At 40.4% G+C, this 21,778-nt stretch overlaps 1 protein-coding gene across 2 annotated transcripts in view; it reads right to left on the bottom strand.

Moving 5' to 3' along the window:
- LOC148392982 (protocadherin-15-like) overlaps positions 1–21,778 on the bottom strand; it is a 109,489-nt gene that overhangs the window by 73,830 nt on the left and 13,881 nt on the right. The window contains exon 3 of one of the 2 annotated variants that reach the window (XM_088384908.1): positions 13,459–13,513. The gene's annotated coding sequence lies outside the window, so the exon portion shown is untranslated. Of the gene's footprint in view, positions 1–6,420; positions 6,550–13,458; positions 13,514–21,778 lie in introns of those variants that run through there. The other variant, XM_088384907.1, reaches the window with a different exon arrangement.

Genomic DNA, 21,778 nt, shown 5'->3' with positions numbered 1-21,778 from the left:
TTAGCATGAGTTAGCATTTAGGTAGTTTGAATTACAGGTACCAGGTGTCGTATCTGGCCGATACAGACGAATACCGCGTAACGCAGTGATTGACTGTTAATGAACTTTAATTTGGTTGACACTTTCGTTACAATCTACCTGGATCAGTCATGATACTGACCCTTTCATTGACCCGTTCTACTCAATACACTCTAATTGATTAACAAGCAGAGGTTGCATCCTGAACTACATCTCTGCTGATTCGTTTTGAGTGATCAAATCAAGCCGACCCTAATCTTGAAAAGGGTCTTTCTCGGGGGCCAAGATTTGAGCTAATAAAAAAAAACTCGGGTCACTGCAATAAAATTGCCGGTGACTGAAGATGACTAGCAGGTAGGTTTCACCGACATGCCCATCCGGAGAAACCCGAAGTGTCATCCAGTGAAAAGAAAAAAATAGATGATATAGTTTTGCCGTCTCGATAGTTATTGTTGCAACGACAGCTTTGATTTTGCCATCCATCTTTTCTGTATCACATCAAAAACTGCAGTCTTGCATAAGTGGTAACCCCCCACGGAGAGAAGTCATTTCATTGCACAGCATCTTCCAAAAGACATTTCTAACGGAGCACTGAAAGCAAATTACTTAAAGTGATCCATGAGTACAGTTTTGCCATTGAAAAGTTGTGAGGAAAATCTATTCATTCACACCTTCAGCACTGGAGTCAGATGCTAATGTTAGCCGCTTGCTAGCTAGCCATCAAATGACACTTTAAAACAGAAGACACTTGTTTTTTGGTAGGTTTCTACTTTTTCTTTTTGTCCCATCATCCCCACTGACTTAATATGACTCAAAACTGGTGCAACAATTCAATAACTGATTATATAATTATCAATTTTTCAAGGCTGCAGAAGATGGCTTCCAAATAGCGGAGGCTTGAAATTTTCGGTGCGAAAGGCAAGACAAACGAAGGAGTCGGCAAATGATACAAATCTGAGGAAATGTTAATGTGTTTATAATTTTTATGGACAACGTATCGCCAAAGATTATTCAAAACTCATAACAAAGCCAGCTGAAATTGCTGATATGAAATCCAAGGTTGTTCAATCAAAGAATGGGATGGATCATTCTTCAGGGAAACTTAAGAAACACTTGATCTACTTATACTGGTACGATAAGTACCCTGGGATAAAACAGGCTTGATAATTACAAAGCGTTTGATAACTGCTTGCTAAACTAAGATAAGCATTCATACTGAATCACACGCTGCTGTTTTCAAACGCTAACGATAATGAAACCTTTGCCGCAGTGAAATAAAAATTAAAGTGTCAAGGATTTTTTTTTTTTTTTTTTGGTCGGGGTAAACAACCCCCAGCTGTGTAAGCGACAGGCGCGGCAATAAAACGTCTCATTTAAGTCGGTGGAGAAAAATCGCCATTTTCAAGTGGCCAGACGTCCTCATCAGTCTCGCAACCAACATCCCGCTTCCTCCGTAACGCAGGTAATAGAATCTAGAAAGAAGCCGCGTCAACAGTCCAATCTCGGAGTATTTATGTCAGGCTAGCAAAGTGAGCGTGTAACGAATAACCGAGTGCACCGAAGCAGGTAATATCAACGATTAGGTACACATAATGACCCTGACAATGTAAAATTTTATATGAATTTTATTACGCGTTGAAATTTGTAGCTATGGCGTTTCAGGAAAAAAAAAATCTACCTGTTGCTGAGCCTAACAATTAATTCATTAATGTTACTAAATAGGAATAGAGAGTACCGATACCAGGTATCGATATCAGTGCAGATCTTATTTTACACTTATTAAGTCCTCCTCGGCACTAGTTGGCGCTATATTTTGGTAGTTCATCATATGGATGATTGTTACGATATGATTGTTGCTGCTGACAACAAAGACACGTTACGCCGCAACGCAAACTGAAAGCTGATCTTCGTCGCCGTGTCGACAAAGCACCCGCCGGAGTAAGAGAACACCATTTTGAGCGAGGCGAAACCGAATGCTGAAACCCAAGATGTCGTCCCACACACACTTACACACACACACACTTTTAACAATCAATTTGCAAGCGAGATCAAATGTAAGGACATTAAACACAATGGCGATTCATTACCTACTGTGAGATACAATCAGCGGGTAACAAGGGCGGCGCTTTAAAGACAACTAGTGTATTTGCGGCTTGTACGGAGATTCCCATCGGGGTAAACATCCAATCGGACGACTGCCGCTAAAACCTGATAGCGCCCTGACAATCTGATCGGCTATACAACTCAATAACACAATGATATAACTCTCACCTTACTCCATTTTATATGAAAGTTTGTGTTCATTGATTGACAGCATGACATCACGCAATTTGCATCAGCTTTCATCCGCCGGAAGCATCAAGTGGGAAGCACGAACTCCTCAATTATTTGTGTTGGGCTGTGAAGGCGTTGAATCCTTCACACCTGTTTTTGTAATGTATCTGTAGACGGAAATAGATTTTTTTTTTCTTCCCTGTTTGAAGTAGAACTACAGAAGAGGAGGGAATATGAAACAAGGGCTCGGTTGTTTGCAGAGACGACTCCAATTCTGCACGGAAGAGAAAGAAAGACGACACTTGTGTCGCGATGACGTCGTGCGGGAAGCTGCAGGCGACCAAGTGTTGTTTTTGTTTCACGCTATAGTCCAAAGTTGGATAGAAGAGCAAAAATAATTGACATCCCTTTGTACATTAGATACAGTGGATATCGAAAGTCTACACACCCCTCTTCAAACGCCATGTTTTTGTGATGCTAAAAAAAATTAAACACTTTTTTTTTACCTGTCGTGTACAACTCAAAGAAAAATGAAAGGAAAGTAAAAATAAACTGAAATAATGCAGTTGTAAAAGTGTGCACACCCTAAAAGGATTTCAGAATTGAGTTAACCCAAATCAACTTTAGATGTTCTAGCAGGCTTTTTTCCTTCCTGGTTTGCTGTTGGAGCAACTCGTGCTGTCCGGGAACATATTTTAGAACCCCCCCATATGTTCTTCATACAATTTCCCAGGAGAGATGAATTACGCTGCCATGATTTGGCACCATAAGAATAAAATGTGACTTCCCCGAAGCAGCTCAGCATTAACTAATGCAACTCCTGGATGGCGCCGTCGCTCAATCGATGTCGGAAAGCAGACCCCGCCCACTTCCCCGCCGCTCCAAATATTTAGCATTTTCCTCTCAATCTCATTTGCATGCATCACCAGCCAATGTAAACTTCTTCAAAGCAGACTGACTCCATCTTCTTTCATCGCTATCTCCTCCAAGCACATTAATCAAGGTTTTTTTTTTCCTCAAACACATTATGTTGATTACTTCTCTTAAGAGAAGCCACTTTTTTTTTTTTTGTAAACCAACACAATGACACTTGTGTTAATTGACCGAGTGACAAAAGAACAGCAAGAGAGAGAGAGAGGATAGCGAAAAGCAAACCTCCACATGAGAGAAGGCCTGCGTGAAAAAGGTGTCATTGACCGAAATGGGCTGCCAACGGTCTTCTCGCTGTGTTTGACTCATTCCCATGCCAGCTTGCAGCTGTTCCACTGGCCCGCTACTAATGGATCCTATTTGCACATTTAATTCCATTAGGCGGTGCAGACTTACAATGTCTGATATGTGACACTGAGCTGCTGATCTGACAGAGCTGCCCTTCTCACTTTGAAGGGAGACAATCAGTAGGACACACCAAAATTGGGATACGCCCGATTGGACTGAATTGAAAATACCTGAAATCCGTTCTGGCCTCGCTCCAAAAAAATTTGGTGGGTTTCACTTGACAATGAAACAGCGGGATGAAAGAAGGAAAGAAAGAAAGAAAAGAGTCTGGATACCCGTAAAACTATTTCACTTGATCTTCTAGCTCCACATGCTTCATTATCCACTCGGGACCAAATCATTTCAAGCATCACTACCCTCGGGACTCCTTTCAAATAACAGTGAAATTCTCTCCCGGAGGTGTCCATTGCACATTTAAATTTGTACATTTGGTTACATTTGTTGAATGCTAAGTATATATTTAAAGGATAGATAGATAGATAGATAGATAGATAGATAGATAGATAGATAGATAGATAGATAGATAGATAGATAGATAGATAGATAGATAGATAGATAGATAGATAGATAGATAGATAGATAGATAGATAGATAGATAGATAGATAGATAGATAGATAGATAGATAGATAGATAGATAGATAGATAGATAGATAGATAGATAGATAGATAGATAGATAGATAGAGCTCTATATCTATATCTATATATATATACACACACACACATGTATTATATATAGATATATATTTATTTTTAAAGATACACATACACAGAATGCCGCCGAGTTAATCTTTGCCAACTATTTACCAGGCGCTCCTCTCTCTCCATCTTTAGGTCCAAACAAGCCACTCCATTACTGCTCCATCTATAATGTATCCCCTCTGATTCACTTGAGTTACCAAAGCACCTCTCTAATTCACCCTGTTCACAGTTAAATTTGAAGACGCCTTAAGCTTCCCATCTTCCCGCCATGATAAAGAGGACAATCGACCTTCATATAGTACCCCGGAAGCACATAACCGGTGTAAAAGCTCTCATCTCGATTATGTGGAAACGAGCGCAGACTAGCTTTCATATTCGTCTCGTCTATTGGCCACTTGGCTTTTAAGGATTCCAACAAGATAGGATGTTAGTTTTTCTTCAAGTATGTTATTAAAATTTTTCAAAACCACATTGAAATCATAAAGTTCGTTTGCTATTCTGACCTCTGAGCCCTTCGTTGAAACTTGAAACTCAAAAGGGCCAACAAGCTAGCTATCGTCTAAAGCAGATCTAATAGGATCGGGCTTTGAATATAATCACTAAGGTAATGGCCATTCAAATAAACATTTTAATTGGCAAAGACAGTGGGAACATATGCTGAGTAGAAAATAATTACCTGGTACACAAAATCAACGGTGAAGTGTGCCTGTGGGACGCAATGGATGCTAATTAGACGCTAGCCCCAACTGTGCTATTGAGGTGCAGCGCATCAAATCAAACAACAACAACAAAAATAATAATACAGGAAATGCCAATCTGTGTTGAAAACCGCATAAAAAGCCAATTGCAGTTGCTAGCTAACATGAGGTTAGCTCCATTGATTATTATTGATTATTCATGCTTGGAGTGTGGGAGTATTAAATCGGCGAGGGTTACTTTTACGCTGGTGTACATGTGGAACAAAAACCGGCTTCACTACACGAAAATAAAACTTTGCAACAAGAACAAGGCAACAGTATGAGAGCATCATGAGTGTCATCATCAAAAAATCATCACCCCAAAGGATTCAAGGATTTCGCCAAAGGTCTCGAATTTCCTGTTTCCGCGTTTCGTAGTGTTATCAAAAAGTGTCAGACCTAAACCCGCTAAGATGCTTTTCTGACACATACGGCGGCGGGGGGGGGGATTGCAAGGAACGCTTGGTGTTGGGTACAGCAATAAAAAGGGGAGAGGTGGGGGTGAGGGACATGAAAGACATTTTAAGAGCTTCGAGCTGCTGTAGCGTAATCTGAAGTGAAACCTGTGCTGAAACATCCGCAGTAAATAGAAAAGTTTTTGCGTCGAGGGCGGAGTAACAAATTTGCTTTAATCCTCAGCGATTCCACTGTGGTTCCATTTGTAAATCATAAAAAAAAAAAAAAAAGCTCTTTTCTGCCAGGTTTGGCCTTTTAGGTTTCAAACACGACCGGCTCTATTTATCTCACACAGCTGTGAGGTTGAAGGCAAATGCAGCCGAACCACTTTACTACTCAGACTCATTTGTTCACATTCTGGAATATGGCAAGTGAAGCCACTGCCGTCATTTGACCTCTTTTTGAATGTTTTAAAAAAAAAAGTTGAATATCTTGTTACATTGCTTGTAATTGACTAAGCCAGTGAAAGAAAGTGAAGTAATTAAGTTTTGGAGGAGGCCCGCATTGGGCTAAGTCCCGCGGCGCAGGCTGCAATGATAAAACTAAACTCTTATTGATATGCATATGAAGCACATAAGTGAGTAAACTAATAAAGGAAAGCAGCTGGCTCGCCCTCCGGGGACGAATTGACCCGAGAAACATTCACTCGTAAGCTTCCTCCTGCCTTCCGAATAAAACGTGGGGCAACGAAGATAAACGCGGTGGGAGCCTCGCTCGAATTAAGTGGAGCATATCCGGTGAAGTGCCGTCAATGGGATATAATCCTCGGGTAATCTGGCATGGATGCTGTGTTTCCCTTAAGTGATTGGTGGCAAAGGTGAGGGCAGCGCTATGAGGGGGTGGGGGCATTAAACGAGCACGGGGGTCATATTTGACACATGGACGAGACAACCAGCAGAGGCTGTTTACATGCCACGCTTCAGATAAATCGATAGCAATCTCAAGAAGAGTCTTACCATGTTCTGGCTTTAGAGAGAGAAACTCCCTGTGGAGAAGGAGATTGGAGCAGAGCGAGGGTTCCCTTCATCAGTCTTCATAGAAAGGTTTCCATGCAGGGTTTCCACAAAAGGCAGCCCTGTTCAAATCTCTTCCTGTCTGTGGTCATGACGTGGAAAGTAGGTAAGCTTATTACAACGGTCAGTAAAGGTGAGCCAAGCTAAAGTGCTGTATTGTCCCGCCCCCCGCAATGTTGATCTGCCAGATATGCAATTTTGTGTTGTAGCTGGTGGTCAAACTGGGGTTCTTGGACCTACAGGCGTCCGTGAGCTTGAGGGTCCGCAAAATAATCTGCAACGTTTTTTTAATTCATGCCCATGAATAGCAAACTTCCATAAGTACAAAGACCCCAGAAGGCTTGTAATAGCAAATAGATGCTACAAAATGGTGGCAAAGCACTTTTTACCAGTCAGCGGCTAGCTTGCTACGGCTATCGTTGTAAGCTAACAGCAGTCTTTAATCAAAGCTCCTTCTTGTAAAACACCAACAGATGCCGAATAAAATTCTTTTTTTATGTCTCTCACAAAAAAAAAACGACTAATGGAATAATAACAGGAAGTAAGTGAAAACCTACCAAAATAAAACCAGTAACAGACTTGGCAGAAGCAATATTTTAGCATAGTTATCCACATGGATAGATTGAACTTGCTGTTTCTGGATGTTTTTTTTTTTTGCCCCGGTTATCCCTGTCAGCCATTGAGGCAAATATCCGTCTAACTTGTACAACTTTTGAGACACCCAAACTCCAGCACTGTTTCAGTTTCACTCCATTAGTCGGATGTGTCCGAGACGGGTGCGGCATACTGGAAAAAAATAAAAACTTTGGCTGGAGGCAGTTAATGGTGATTCACCTGCGACTTTGCAACAATTGCTTCCTTTGCCCAACTGAACCAACTACAAAAAAGTCCTCCATCAATAGCTTCTGATCAGCCGCCGTGCTGAATAAATCCAAAAAGGTAAGCTCGATAAAACAACTATGGCAATCCCGAGACTCGGCTGGAAATGCAAAAACAGAAAAGCAAACGATGTGAACTTTCCGCAGTGTAATTTGTGGAAAGGAGCTAAATAGGTTTGACTCATTTTGTTGATGCAAGTTTTATGAAACAAGCTCAACAGATTTCGCCAAAAACAACAACTTATCAAAGGCAGCTAATCGTTTTTAGGTATTCGAGAGGTTCACACATTTTTGATGGCTTCAAAGACATCCAATTTAGGAAATGTTTCAAAAACGTGTTTACTCATCATGGATGCCTGATACTCCGTGCAGTTGGGTAAATAAACTCTCCGGACTAGATTTAAAACGAGAGTTGTTTCATTTAGCTTCTGATGATGACATCACAAGTCTACTTTTTGTTTTCTGCAGCAAAAGCTGACTCTTAATCAGCTTAAGCCACGGTACTAATTCTCTTCCCCCGGTGAAAACAAAGGCCAAAGGTTCACGGAGGAGTGAAGGCACTCCTCAGTGCAATGTGATTATAAAGATGGAAAAAGTCTGCTCGCTAAAAACACTTCTGGTGAAAAAAAAATCAGAAGCCGCCATGTTAGCGTGCATTTCCTTTTTTCGTCTGATGCTTCTATTTTGACTCATTACGAGGAGCCGTCAATAACGGCATCATCGAGGCCTCTTTGGAGGAGCCGAGATTTATTCTATTTGCTTCCGTTTCATGAATAAAGTTGTTTTCATTATGAGTTTATTCCCCAAAGCAGCCAAAATGATTTGTTTTGGGGGAAAGTGCTTGAAATGTTTGGGCCTCTTATACGGCGGTCTGCAAAGATGTTGCTAATAAGCAACGTGAGAGGTTATCGATATAAAGGAAGTATGACATGATTGTTTTAAGATATGTGTGTTGTATCGTTTTCTATTAGTTCATCTCGTCATGTAAATTACTGAGTTTGCTCATCCCGAGAGATTTTCTGCCCCCCTCCTTTGAATAAAACATTCAAAACTTGCTTGCCAATTTTCCTCATAGTCAATGAAGGAAGGAAATGTTGCCAATCGCGTTTATTGATTTAATTTCTACGGCAGCCTCGTTTCGACAGCCGAGTAAGCTCCGCGTTAGCCACGACATTTCAACAATGAATAATTTCCAAAATGAAAATCTAACATCAGCCATTTCAAATTGATTTTTTTGATTCGCCACCTTTGACCCTCGCTGCAGAGGTCCGCTGCATAATAAGTTCTATTCCTTACATTTCAGCGTGGGAGGAAAGTTCTCGTGCCACCTTTAAAATGCAATCAGAGTATGTTCTTGTTCTTCGCAACCTTGACAAAGCAGTCTCAACAATGCCACAACCCCACAAGTAGGAATGAAGAAATAATAAAAAAATGTCATCTCCAACAATGTTTTCGACTCCGAACAAATTGATTGTTGTTGGAAGTGTGCTTTCCCAGGGGTACGCATCAAGCGAGTCAACCCTCCGACATCGTGGTGCCTTGGAGCTGCCTCTCAGCAATCCCATGGGAATGTGCGGCAAGGTATCTATGGACGTACAGATGGAGCCATGCAAAATAGCTGGCGAGCCCTTCAATTATATAATGACAATGTAAGCGGGGGGGGTGGGGGGGGGTGTCACACGTTCCTCTGTTTTTGCAGTTAGCAAAACAATGCAAAAAGTAGCAGCTTGACTTGAGGGGATGGATGGACAATATATATTTTTTTAATTTTTAAAAATGTAATTTCCAATTTTATACAATTGAAAAATATTGCTTTTTTAAAAATTTGAAATCCCAACCAAATTTTTGGGGGGTGGTTAATTAGCCTGGCTGTGAAGCCTGCCCCCTGCTGGAGGGTTGCAATATATTTTCTATAAAAGCCACTCAAATGAACCACAACGAAGCACGAGTATATTTCAAAATGGTTTGAAATGGACTTCATAACTGTCCCTCTGAGATCAGCACCCCTGCATTCACTTAAAGGTCAGTTCTTTCATTTTCACATATTTGAATAGTTTTCATCCATTAGCGACTGTCCATGAGCTCGAGTGGTCGCTTACGGTATGCCATGTGGGCATCTGTGCAGCCGCCCACTCGGACTTAAGTATTTTTTTTATTTACCCGCCGTGATAAACCTGCCTTGAAACCATGAAATGTATCAAACTATTCTGTAATTGTTTTTTGACTATTTGACTATAAGTGAACGATAGCATATTAGCACATAGTCTCCGCAGTGTATTGCCTACAGGCAACATTTTAAACACCAGATACAGATCGAATTGGGCTTTTTGTGCAAATGAAAATGCCAAAGGGGACTTCTGAGTCAGAGAACTGTCAGGAGACATTTTTTTTTCCCAACACTGACAGCGAAGTGTGATAATTAGAGGTCAGGGCTAGCGAATGAGTCGGTAAGGAAGACGGAAGGTTCGAGAAGGAAGGTCAGAAGAAGCCAAAAAGACTGTCAACAAGGGAAAGAAGTGAGTAAATGCGGAGAGGAAGCAGGTCAACTAAAACATCGTAAAGTAAGGAGACATTAGGGGCCTGCAAAGCTCCTCGGTCATCCAAATGTCAACGTAAAATGGGGGAACTATTTTTTTTTTTGCTTTTTATTATAACAAAGCCAACAGGAAAAGTAGCTCTATATTTCTCAATTATATTAGGTAATCTGAAAAACACAAAGGTTCACCTGACACTGATTTTTTTTTTCCCATTTATGCGTGAAAAATTATCCTCTGGTGTCAAAAGCCTTTTAGCGAGCTCTGCAATTTCACAGGAATCCCGCCGTGGTACATCAGATCAATCTGACCGACCGTACCCAAAAAAGAAAAAAAAAAACATCCATCCATCATTTAGCGTAATTATTCAGATCCACCTCCATGCAATTTCCAGTTGCAGGGAAATAAATTAAAGCCGTTTGCGTTTCAACTGTATGAAAATATTGTTGTGAGTGCTTTGGACAGCATCGAAGGAATAACATGGTAAATATGATTACCGGTAAAATAAAAAGGGAGAGCTTGTCAACAAACATTTGTACCCTCGTAAAGTGAGGCTCGCTGCTGTTTACCAATATGTACCATGTAGTCTGCAATCAGCGGCGTGCAACCCAAGCACCAAATCTGTCATTCAGGACCCGCCCCCCCCCGGGCTATAGAAGCCCACACGGAGGCCCGTAATGAAAATGTTCCCTTTTTCCCTCGTCTTGCTTTCCTATTCCCCTCTTCACGCCGCTCCCTGGTAACACCATTTGACAGCAAGTTTTCCCTTTTGTGGCCAAAAGGCACCCTGAGAAAATCCAGAGAGTCTATTAACACCTGCCGGACAACCTTGCAGGGTCTTACATTTGAAATTCAGCGGAGTCGAATTAGGTGCTTTTTCACTGAGTTCGTTTGAATCTTGTAATGTGTTTATTTTTTAAAAATCAGTATTATACTTAGCATACAGTAATAATATAATCCAAGAGAATGTAAAGAATTAAACAATTTGTGCTTTATAGTTTGTTGATGCTTCGGGTTTAGCGCCACGGCCACCAGGGGGCAGTATTAAACTCACATTTATATATACTGTATAGAAGAAGCTACTAGTAAGCAATTTTTTACAGATAAAGAATCTGTGATTGCGGGATGTGTTTTGTTGTCTATCGACATGCATTTTACTCATAGCAAACAGAAAGGGAAAATTTAAATAATTTAAATTCACAAGGTTAATGGTTTGATTTCAAGTGACCTTAAAAAAGGGGGGCATAATATATATGCTGGACAACGGTAGCATTTTTATTAGATGCTCGCCAAATGCTCATCTTATTCTTAATTCTGCGATGCCCACTCTTCTTGTCTTATCGACTTTAGATGGGATTGGATTGCATCTGTCATGACAGATAAGGGGGTAGAGGACAGAAGGGTAGATGCTATCAGGAGTTAACGATAAGGATTGAACTATAAAAAAAATTTGACTTGACAAAAAAAAATCCATGCTATATGATACATGTGACTCCCCCTCAAAAAATAAAGCACATTTCAAACTGAATTAAAGATAATTTGCCATGTGATTAACTTTGTGTTGTAGAAAAATACAGAAATGATCACACAACACAATACAGTGTGTTGCTAGCTAGCTAGCTAGTTAAGCCTACACCGCAAAAATGCATCGTCCCTCAATGCCACGATTTACAGAACAGCTCCGTGTTGCTATTAAAATTCCGACAACAAAAGATGGGATTATATGGCTTCGGCCCAAAAAAAAAAGCACACAGCAGATTTGTGTACAGATGTTAATAATCCGGCTCTGCTCTGCACATACTGTATCACATGAGGCCAGAATTTCGAGTCAGAAAAGAGATTAAGTCAATTGTGTCTAAAACACAAAATCATTTTCAACTCGTCTAATGTAAGGGAATTGTGTCATTGTGAGGTTTTGAAGGAGAATGATTAAAAGTGTTGCAGTGGAGATGTAGGAGGAGGCGTTCTTTTACATTTTCCAAAAGAAATCCCCTGGCAAGGTGACAAGTGCTTCATCAAGAGCTAAATGGGCAGAAGCCAGCGATGCTCCATCAGGATTCATTCTTTGAAACAAAACAGAGCGACTCATCTGAAGCAATAAAAGGCTCGCGTGATTAGAACCAATGGCTCCGAAAGCATCGGAGCAACCCTTAGCTGTGATTTTGCTCACTCATAAGTAGTGCCATAAAAAAAAAGACGCAAAAAAATGTAATGAATGGTGCGCAATGATGAACTGTTAAAATAGCAAAAAGTCTTTGGGTCATTTCGGCGATTTTTTTGACTTGCAGTGGAGGATTTATGACTTTCAAATGACTAGCTAGCTGTGTTAGCTAACGATGCTAAGGATAGAGATTATCAACAACAGATTAGCTTGCTCATGATCAGTTTTCACGATTAGCTGTTCTGTATTCCGAATTTCAAGGCAAAATTTTTCTTCATAAGTAGTACCATATAAAAAAAAAAACGCAAAAAAATTTAATGAATGGCGCGCAATAGCGAAATGATGAATTGTTAAAATAGCAAAAAGTCTTTGTGTCATTTCGGTGGTTTTTTTGACTCACATTGGAGGATTTATGACTTTCAAATGACTGGTTGAAAATTGGAGCGCTAGCTGTGTTAGCTAACGATGCTAAGGATGGAGATTATTAAAAGATTAGCTTGCTCATGATCAGTTTTCATGATTAGCTGTTCTGTATTCCGAATTTCAAGGCAAAATTTACCTTCACGGTTTTTCCAAGTACTTTATTTTGAGGAAGCCCATCCAAAGCACAACGATGCTGACGGTGCATTTGATACAAATCTGATTTCTGCTCAACATAACCAGTTTTTTTTTTTTTACGACGTGCCATTGATAGACGCAGAGTTGTGAGTCTCCCGCGCGGCGTTACGGGCCGTTGGCAAACTTTTCTCGCGCGTGCACCGCTTGCGGATGTTATTACGGCCCTAAAATATGAGAGCATGCGTGTGCTTTTTGAGATATGAGGCGTGCGGCGTCCACGCTTCCGTTGCGAATCCATCTTGCGCATTGCATGGCTCAAAGGGAGCCCCCACGGTTTTGAAATGGGATAGCGCGGTTGGTGGGGGCTCTAAAGAGATGTGAGACCTATTGAGGTGAGTTGAGGATATAGTACTTTATCGATATCATATTTACGACACCGTCCATCTTTGCAAGTGAGATGGAGTATACTACAGCTGAACAGTAACGTCTCAGTGACCCAAATCAAAAGTCAAACTCGAAAGGCAAACAGGTCGCTTACTATCAAGGGAATGGTCAAGAATGATGTGGCTAGCACCCCCCCCCCTTAAATATTTACCAAGTAAACCCTAGACGAGCAGTTTTATGATGCCAAGAGATTTGCACAAGACCGAGAGCGTCAGCAAATGTCAGGATGAATCATCTAAGTCACATGAATAAATCATGGCCAAGCTACGCTTTAGAAAAAAAAAAAAATATTTGACCCTGTCTGATTCAATATGTCTTTGGGATGTCCTACACAGGTCCATGCAGATAAGGACACTGCTGGAAATATATTTTGTCACATACCGAAACTTAAGAAAATTAGCAATACCTGATTGGAGCTTGGTTGATGATACCACATTGCGGCTTGAGTATAATACAGGCACCTATAAAAAAAAAAAATAATAATTAACATCTTCAAAGAATGGATGTGCAATGTCATTCGAACAGCAAATCACTGTAATGTTTGTTAAATAGTCAATGGGTCTTTTTAGCACTCACACAGAAGCTGCTGTCAGCCACAGTTCACACCCAGACACTCACACGTGATGCAAATATGGCTGAATGAAAGTGACATGTTTGGATCTGGGCTAAACATTTATTTCCATCTGTGGCTCACTTCTTTGCAGCACACGAGGGCTGTTTTGCACGCACGCCACTGTAATGCTTCCTCGCTCTCTCTCTCTCTCTCCTGCTTTCTCCCAGCCAGTGTGTTTTGTGCGTGAGAAAGGCAGAGTGACAGAAATGCTGCTTCGGTCAAAATCGCTGCAAGCAGCCCAACAATGTAAAATGTCAATATTTGGGATTATTAGGGTCTTTAAAAAAAAAAGGGAAGCTTTGACGCAATTTGTCCTCATTGTTAAGCGTACCGTGTCGGGGTCATAATACCTTCCGGTTCAATTTACGACGGAGATCGATGGAGTGACAAGCACAGCAAAAACGTTTGTTAAATAGTCAATGGGTCTTTTTAGAGAAAGATTTGTGGGAAGTGTTTAAAAAAAAAAAAAAAAAAGATGAATGACAGCTTTACAGTTCCTTCTTATGGCATCAAAAAGAACATTTGCAACCCCGGTGACTTATCATTTGGTACTGTATCAATAGTGTTTGTGTCTCTTTTAATTTCGGTGAAGGCTAAAAGGAACACGCAGTTAAAAGAAGCGCATTGATTTGTTGTTAGCGTCGTTTTGGAGTCCAAGGAGAGCGGAAACGTCGTCGTGATTTGTTTTGACACTTGGCTATACTTTGCGTACAGTGCGAGCACTCAAGCCGAGGCTCAGTCCGTCCCTGTAGTAAAAGCACTTCAATCGTTAGCGTTGACTTTCTGTCAAGGGTAATTTACTCGTACAATGCAAGCTGGAATTTCGGACGGTGTACGTCCGTCTTCTGTTGCCATTCGTCATTTCGCAGGGAATCCGATTGATGCAAAGTCAATGCATCGCTGCCGGAGGATTTTCCTTCAGGACTTCAAAATAAATAAATAAAATATATAATAAATAGATAAAATATATAATATATATGATATAATATAACAATATAATATAGTAAAGAGTAAATATAATAAATATAATAAATATAATAAATATAATAAATATAATATAATATAATATAATATAATATAATATAATATAATATAATAAAAGCCCAGGAGCTGCATCCCAAAAAGTTCATAAATGCCAGGAGACCATTCCTAGCCAAAGAAAAACAAACATTATTGCGCGTCTGGGGGCCCATACGGAGACAACAATCAGCCAGCAACAAATAAAACGCACCCTCGCAGTCTAATTGCAATGCTTTGTCACGGTCTTCCTCGCTAAATAGGATCAGAGGAAGAGAAGAGAATCCGATGAAATTATGAAGATAAGCTTCGAAATAAAAACACACCACCCGGAATGGACAAATTAATGATCCCATTTGTACATTATTAAGAAATTGTGCTGAATCATCATTAATGACGATTGGAAGCTAATGAGGCGAAAAGGGGTACACTACTCGGTATAGACGTTGATTCGGGCTTTTATCACAAAAATACTCAAAATGAATTACCAGACGTTTAAAAAAGCGCATCATTATTTCCGCCATTGAAAGTTGAGTCCATGGAGGCCTCTGAGTGTTAATCAGTTAATTACTAGTTCGCCCCATAATTGATCAAGGGAATTCCATTAAATGCTCAGTAACGATTGAGGCAACATTCAAATTCTATCAATCACGTCACGGTGAGACAATTAGAGCAATCTTCTCATGACCTTGCCGATTGTCAATTAGATCCATTCCCACGATTATTGCGGGAGCGTCGGAATCTCAACCCACCTGGAGATTATATCCTCTGTGGGCTCGGCAATTATCGACCTCTTCTTCCCGGCGGGTGAATCTGCCAAGAGCCGATTTGGTCGTATTAACATCGTGAGTCGAATCCGACATGATCATTACCAGAGACCAGTTGAGAAGTTGTGATTACGCCCACGCAGCTGAAAACATCCACAGGTTATTATTGGGTAACGGGGTTGTTGTTGTTTTTGTCGACAAAAGAAATGTTGCGTTTCGAGAAAATACGCAAATTTGTGCGGGAAGGCTATAAAGGAAAATCATTTCTTCCATTACAGTAAGTGGATGGCAAAGCGACAGTCAAGCAAAACAAAGTAATAATCAAGTGCCTGGCGGGGTGTTTATTCAGGTAAGTGTTTTTGTTTTCCTGACAACAAAATTTTCACAAACACAACAAAGCGATCACATCAAAATGAGAAAAATAACGACAGTAAAATCAAGATTAGAGGCTGGATGTAAGAAGTTTGGAGAAAAAAATAACTATAATGATCAAAGTCATGTGACTAAGCGGAGATATCGCTTTGAGGGGATTAGCACTCAAATTAGCTCAGAAATGGCCGATTAAATCCAACTTTTTGCTTGATCCCCATTTCCGTCTTTCGGTAATGACCGGTATTCATCACGGGCAGTTCGCATCCACGCAACAACGAGTAACAACAACAGGATTACGATTTGATTCTTCTCCAGCCGCGCTGGATTTGCCGAAAGCGTTAACTCGATCGATATTTTCAATCGCGGCTTCCCCGGCGCCCATTAATTGCACGACGGTCTTTTGTGCAACTCGTCACCAATTAGACTGGTGTGAAGGATGAACAATCAGAGAGGCGACGCTGGGAAATGAGTCATAGGCCTTTTCTGCCGACATTCTTCTGTCGAGAGAATTCTTCCGAGGGAAAAGTTTGATTGTCTGGCCGACGCTGACGTAGCATAGGGACAAGACTCCAACTGTGCTGCACTGCGTTGGATTCAACTACCATCTTAACGGGGGAGTGGAGCCCTCTCATTGTTGAGCACTTCAAAAGCAAATATAGAGGGCGGCGAGTGAGCGAGCGAGAGGACGACGGAGACGTGGAAATGTTCCACCCGGGAGAGGAAGTGAACATAAAACAGGAGAAAACGGGCAAGGAGTGACGGCGCGGAAGGCAGAAGCTCGTTCGGTTATGATTCAAGACCAGATGGAAATGTGTCGTGGATGGTTTGCTTAGCTCGCCGCTGACCTGCAGGTGCCGCCTCCACGAAACTCCCTTAATCTATATCCATGGATTGGATTCCTGCATTTCCCGAGGAGGCTATTAAAGAGTTCTCGCCGTTATTAAAGTCATGTCGGCAAGTCTACCGGTCCTCGAAGAGTAGGAAAGTGACTTTTCAATAAACTCCGGAGAAAGCGGAGACACTGGGATGATTTAATTATGGAATGAGCACAATGCAATACGTGATGCGGCTACCGGAAAAACAACGATGACTATTTAGTGTCACATCTGCGAGATAAAAACCAAGTAGACCTTGGTTGCTTCAAATTGGAGATATAAGACCTCCGATTCAAGGTGGAATGGTCAGATCACAGGTGTGAAACCCGAGGGTTGGGGGCCAGATCTTGCCCACTACAAAAGAATGACGTGGCCCGCGAAATCGATTTCATGTTTCTTGCTAAAATACCGAAATTGCCAAATGTCTTGAAAATGTTGAGATTTTGCTAGCATATTGTTACCCTCTTTCAAAAAAAAGAAAACAATTTGAACAGTTTTTACTGGCTCAGATGAAAAATAAGGCCATTTAATTTAGAACAATGAAAACCTCGATTCCATTTCACTTCTTTTTCGCAACCCTAGTCAGCATGCAACCTCTCAGCTCATTCTCTACTCCAAAGCAAATAACGACAAAAACTTACACCAGAAAATCTTGCAACATTGTAAACAGCAGTGAAGAAGTGAAAGCGTTGGTGGGAGGGAAATAAAAATGGTGAATGGGGTGCATTAATACCGCGTCGTTTGACAAAACGCCGCTCGGGGCGCTTGAAAATACTCATTCGCAAGCGCAATGATAACAGCAATTACAGAGGAGCAAAAGAAATGGAGAAAGAAATCGGCAACTTGCTGAGACACCTAAAATTGACATTTGAGCTTATTGAGACTCACTTTCAAAAAGAAATATTTGAGGGCAACAAAAATTCTAAGCTGTTTGGAAAATATGACCATGTCTGTTCACCATTAAGAGCAGCACAATGTGCATTGAACCGCAACACCAAGTGTCTGAATTAATTATTTTAATCATAATTAATAAGTTCATGACTCCATGTTTTGGTCAAATATAATTCATTGAAAGACCTTTTTGTTGTTTTTTGCGATGCTGGAACAGATTAATGGCATTTCCATTCATTTCAAAGGAGAAAGATGATTTTCGATACTATACACCGAACCACATGCTGCGACACCAGTGACCTTAATTCCAACGTGTGAAATCCCGAGGTTTAAAAGGAGCTGCCATCTTCCGACTTAATAGACCACGCTACATTAATGAGTGTGACGTATCGCTTGGACCGCCAAAAGTCCTACGTGGTAATCAGTGACTCAGACATGTTGCCCGTGTGATTTGTCAAGAAGGGAATAAATAACGGCGTTCTGCCGTCACTTAGCAACATTCAAGTCCCCAGGAAGCCTCGTCCTGACTAGAACCCTTGGCGCCATAAAAGGGACGCTCCACGGTTTTATCTGTAGAAAATGAAGAAGTTTGAGGGTGCTTTGACACCAGCCTTCGCGCTGCTCCGCTACGTTCCTAATTACCTGCCTCGCGGTCTCGCCGCTATCTTCAGGAGAGGGTATTAGTTAATCTGTGTCGTGCTAAGGAAAAGATCTGCATAATCACTCTTCAATAGTGTCTCACATTGATATTTCATCCTTAATTAGTGGGCCTCTTTGAAATATCACCCGATACGTGGCCTTTTATTTAGCGGAGACACCTTTTTTTTTTTTTTCCTGCATTAAATTGGAGCGGACATTTCATTTAAATTGCTTGAAAGAAAAATTGCGATTGGAGGAGGGAAGTAGACTTTGTTTTTGTCTAAAATAGACTTCTATAAAAGAGAATGTATTGAAAATCAAGACGTTTTTTTCTAAATGATGCGCTATTTGTGTGTTGTGGTAAAGTAAATAAGTCAATAAATCAATAAATAAATAAATAAATAAATAAATAAATAAATAGAATTAAATAAAATTAAATTAAAAATTAAATTAAAAATTAAATTAAAAATTAAATTAAAAATTAAATTAAAAATTAAATTAAATTAATTAAATTAAATTAATTAATAAATACAGTGCAGTTTTACCCAAAGTCAGCTCGCGAGCACTCTTAACGAGGACAAACAGCATAAAGAACGGATGCAAAATACAAAGCGCTACCTTTTAAGACCTTTTGATGATGCTCAAAAATAGAAAATACAAGAAATAATAATTGGCTTCTTCCCTGAGCCTCCTTTCATCTCTATCGTCGCCTCGCCACGCGGTTGGTCATGTTTGCTGCTTAAACTCGAAACGGCGTTCTGGTAAATCCTTTCGGGTGACAACGGGAAGAAAGCATTTTTACCATTTGTGTGCATTTTTTCTCATTTGGAAGAGGCTCGCCTATTTGCGCTGGCAGATAAAGCGGCAGAGGCGCACAAAGAAGCAGGTCACATCTAATCTGCGACGCGCTCGCACGTGTCCCGTCGGCGCCCAAGCTTGTTTTGTGTGTGTAATTGCGCTCTGCTAGAGGTAGTATTGTAATTCGCAAATGAACAAGCTGCATGAGGAAAGGCGGAATTGTGACACAGGCTTGCTGAACACTCAGTATAGGAAAATAGGGAGATTATTGCAATGCATTTTCATTTGTTTTGACTATATTGTCATCTGAATTGATTTTTTTCGATGACATAATTGAACCACAAGAATGTTATGATGGAAGTAACCATATCATTTTTACTTAAATTTAATTTTTATTTTAAATTTTAATTTACTATCAGACATATTAATAATTTATTAGTATTTATTTATTATCAGAAATATTCGGACTGTATTGCATTATTATTGCTGTATTGGTGCAGTATTTACTTTGTATATTACTAACTTGTCTTAGCTGGTATGCTAGCTAATTTAGCTTATTAGCTAACATGCAGATCCTTAACGACATCACTGTAAATCAATAAAAATAAGACAATAAAAACTCTGCCCATTCATTTTGAACTGCTTTGTCCATTAAATATTACTTTTGATACATTCACAAGTTTGCCAAAGTTATTTTCCCACAAGATACTTGTATTTTCACTCAAGTATTGCTTTCAAGTACTTGACTGCAAATCGCTTTTGTAAGCTCTTAAATCACCTCAGCACAACAACGCAATGCCCCGTACCTAAGTCCACAAGTGTTAGGAGACCCTCCGCCATGGAGATGTTCTCCGCTACCATTGATCATCGTTGCTCAACGAGAGATAAGATAAAAACCAATGGATCGCTTTAGTCTTTTTACTTCGACTTTGAGGTTTAATAGTCTCGGCTGTAATTATCCGGATTTAATGGGAAGATGGCCACGGCCCCTTTCTCGTAGTGCCGTTTCATTTGCCCGAGCTAGCCTTACTTCTCGGGAGTCAGAATGTGGCTGTTTTCTCACTAGTAAGTGTCTCAATGGCTTTTACTGACCATTAAAGCCCATCAGCCGCCGCGCGTGTTAATAACAAGGGATGTCGGCGCCTTAATGGATGCCACCCCAGGTCCGACTTGAGGCTGCGTATGGAATTAATTCCTTTAGCTTTGGCATTTATCTGGCGAATGACGCATCAGGCTAATCAATAACTCACTTGTGAATAGTTCATGTTTGTCGTGACTGTTATAGTTTGGCTAAACGAAGATTTCCCCACTGAATATGGTTCTAAATGAGAAAATACAGGTTGGCGCTCGACACAATTTGAATTTAGGAACTAAAAACACTTGATATACATAAAATTACCAAAGTTTTTTATTGTTTGTATATTTTTATTGCATTTTATTGGGGCATTTATAAAAACTCCAAAATATGTAATGCAATCTAATTTTGTTGCAATCTGACATTTGGAGCAAGTGAACGGTCTCAACCAAAAACAAATAGAACCGGCAGGATCTTATGAGGCGCTTAGCACCAATTAAACAAAGAAACAAAAGCGCCAACTAATTAAACTGGTGGCCCGTCAAGGCTGGCCCGAACGGCACCAGACGCCGACTTGATGAGTTAAATCACTGCTGGAAAACCTTACAAAGGATTAACGATGAATGACTGAGCAGAAGTTGGGGGGTATTTGCATGGATAAGACACAGGTGGGAGATGCAAGGACAACCAGGCCAAGCGAGGCGAGGTAAGGCGCTGAGTGATAGACGCGGAGGGGACTGGGGCCGGCTAGACGTAGCTGAGAATAACAATCAGCCCAAAGAGACCAGGCACAGGGGGGTGCGCGGGAATGCAGCCAAGAAAACGCAACTCGTGCTATCAAAAGCATCCATCTACCCACTTGCTTTATACTTAAATAAACTTGATAGAAAAAATATAATTAGATCAATCGAATGTGAATAATTGAACAGTTTGTGCGTCGTCTGCTGTTTGCGACAGTAAGTACTGTATTCTGACGTACTACGGAGATTGAAAGTATTGTAGTAATATTTGGTTTTGGAGTATTTTTGGAAGTGCAGTGTTCAAATATGTAACTAAAGATTTGTAACTTCCGCAATAGCAATGCTAGCTTTGTTAGCACGTTTAGCGCTATCTTGGTTGTTTTGTTTAGTAAATACTTTTTATTTTATATTTACTTTGACAGTAACATTCAACTAGGAGTGGCAATAATCAGCTTGATGCAAACATTTGTTTTCTAAAATTTCAGGGCCGACATATCTTGAAAGCCTCAGTCATAATACTAAGACTGTAACAGTACTCCGATTTTTCATCTGAAATTCTGATGCAGAACGTACTTGGTAAGCAACAGTAAGTGGCTGGCCCAGATTCACCTTTTGAAAAAGATACAAAGCCTCTTCGTACAAAATTAATAAGCTTTCTCAAAAGAGGAAGACTATAAGGAGAGAGAAAAAAACAAATTGCATTAAGATGACATTCAATTTGGCAGCCATTGTGCTTTTTATCGACTTTACATTTTGAAAAGGAGTGGGTGAGGCAGAAAAAAGAAATGAATCATTGCGTTGCAACTTTCATGAAAAGGGATTACAAATGCCACTCGGGCTAAATTCCTGCGCTGCTGCATACTTTGACCGACCGTGCATTCAATCTGTTGATGGAAAAAAAAAAAAAATTTATTGGCAGCTTTTATGAATGTAAACATG

This window comes from Syngnathus floridae, chromosome 9 (assembly GCF_059516105.1).
Source record: "Syngnathus floridae isolate MCC-2025c chromosome 9, RoL_Sflo_1.0, whole genome shotgun sequence".
NCBI classification, from domain to species: domain Eukaryota; kingdom Metazoa; phylum Chordata; class Actinopteri; order Syngnathiformes; family Syngnathidae; genus Syngnathus; species Syngnathus floridae.
The sequence above is the reverse complement of the archived record's forward strand: the minus strand, read 5'-3'. Positions and strand labels throughout refer to the sequence as shown.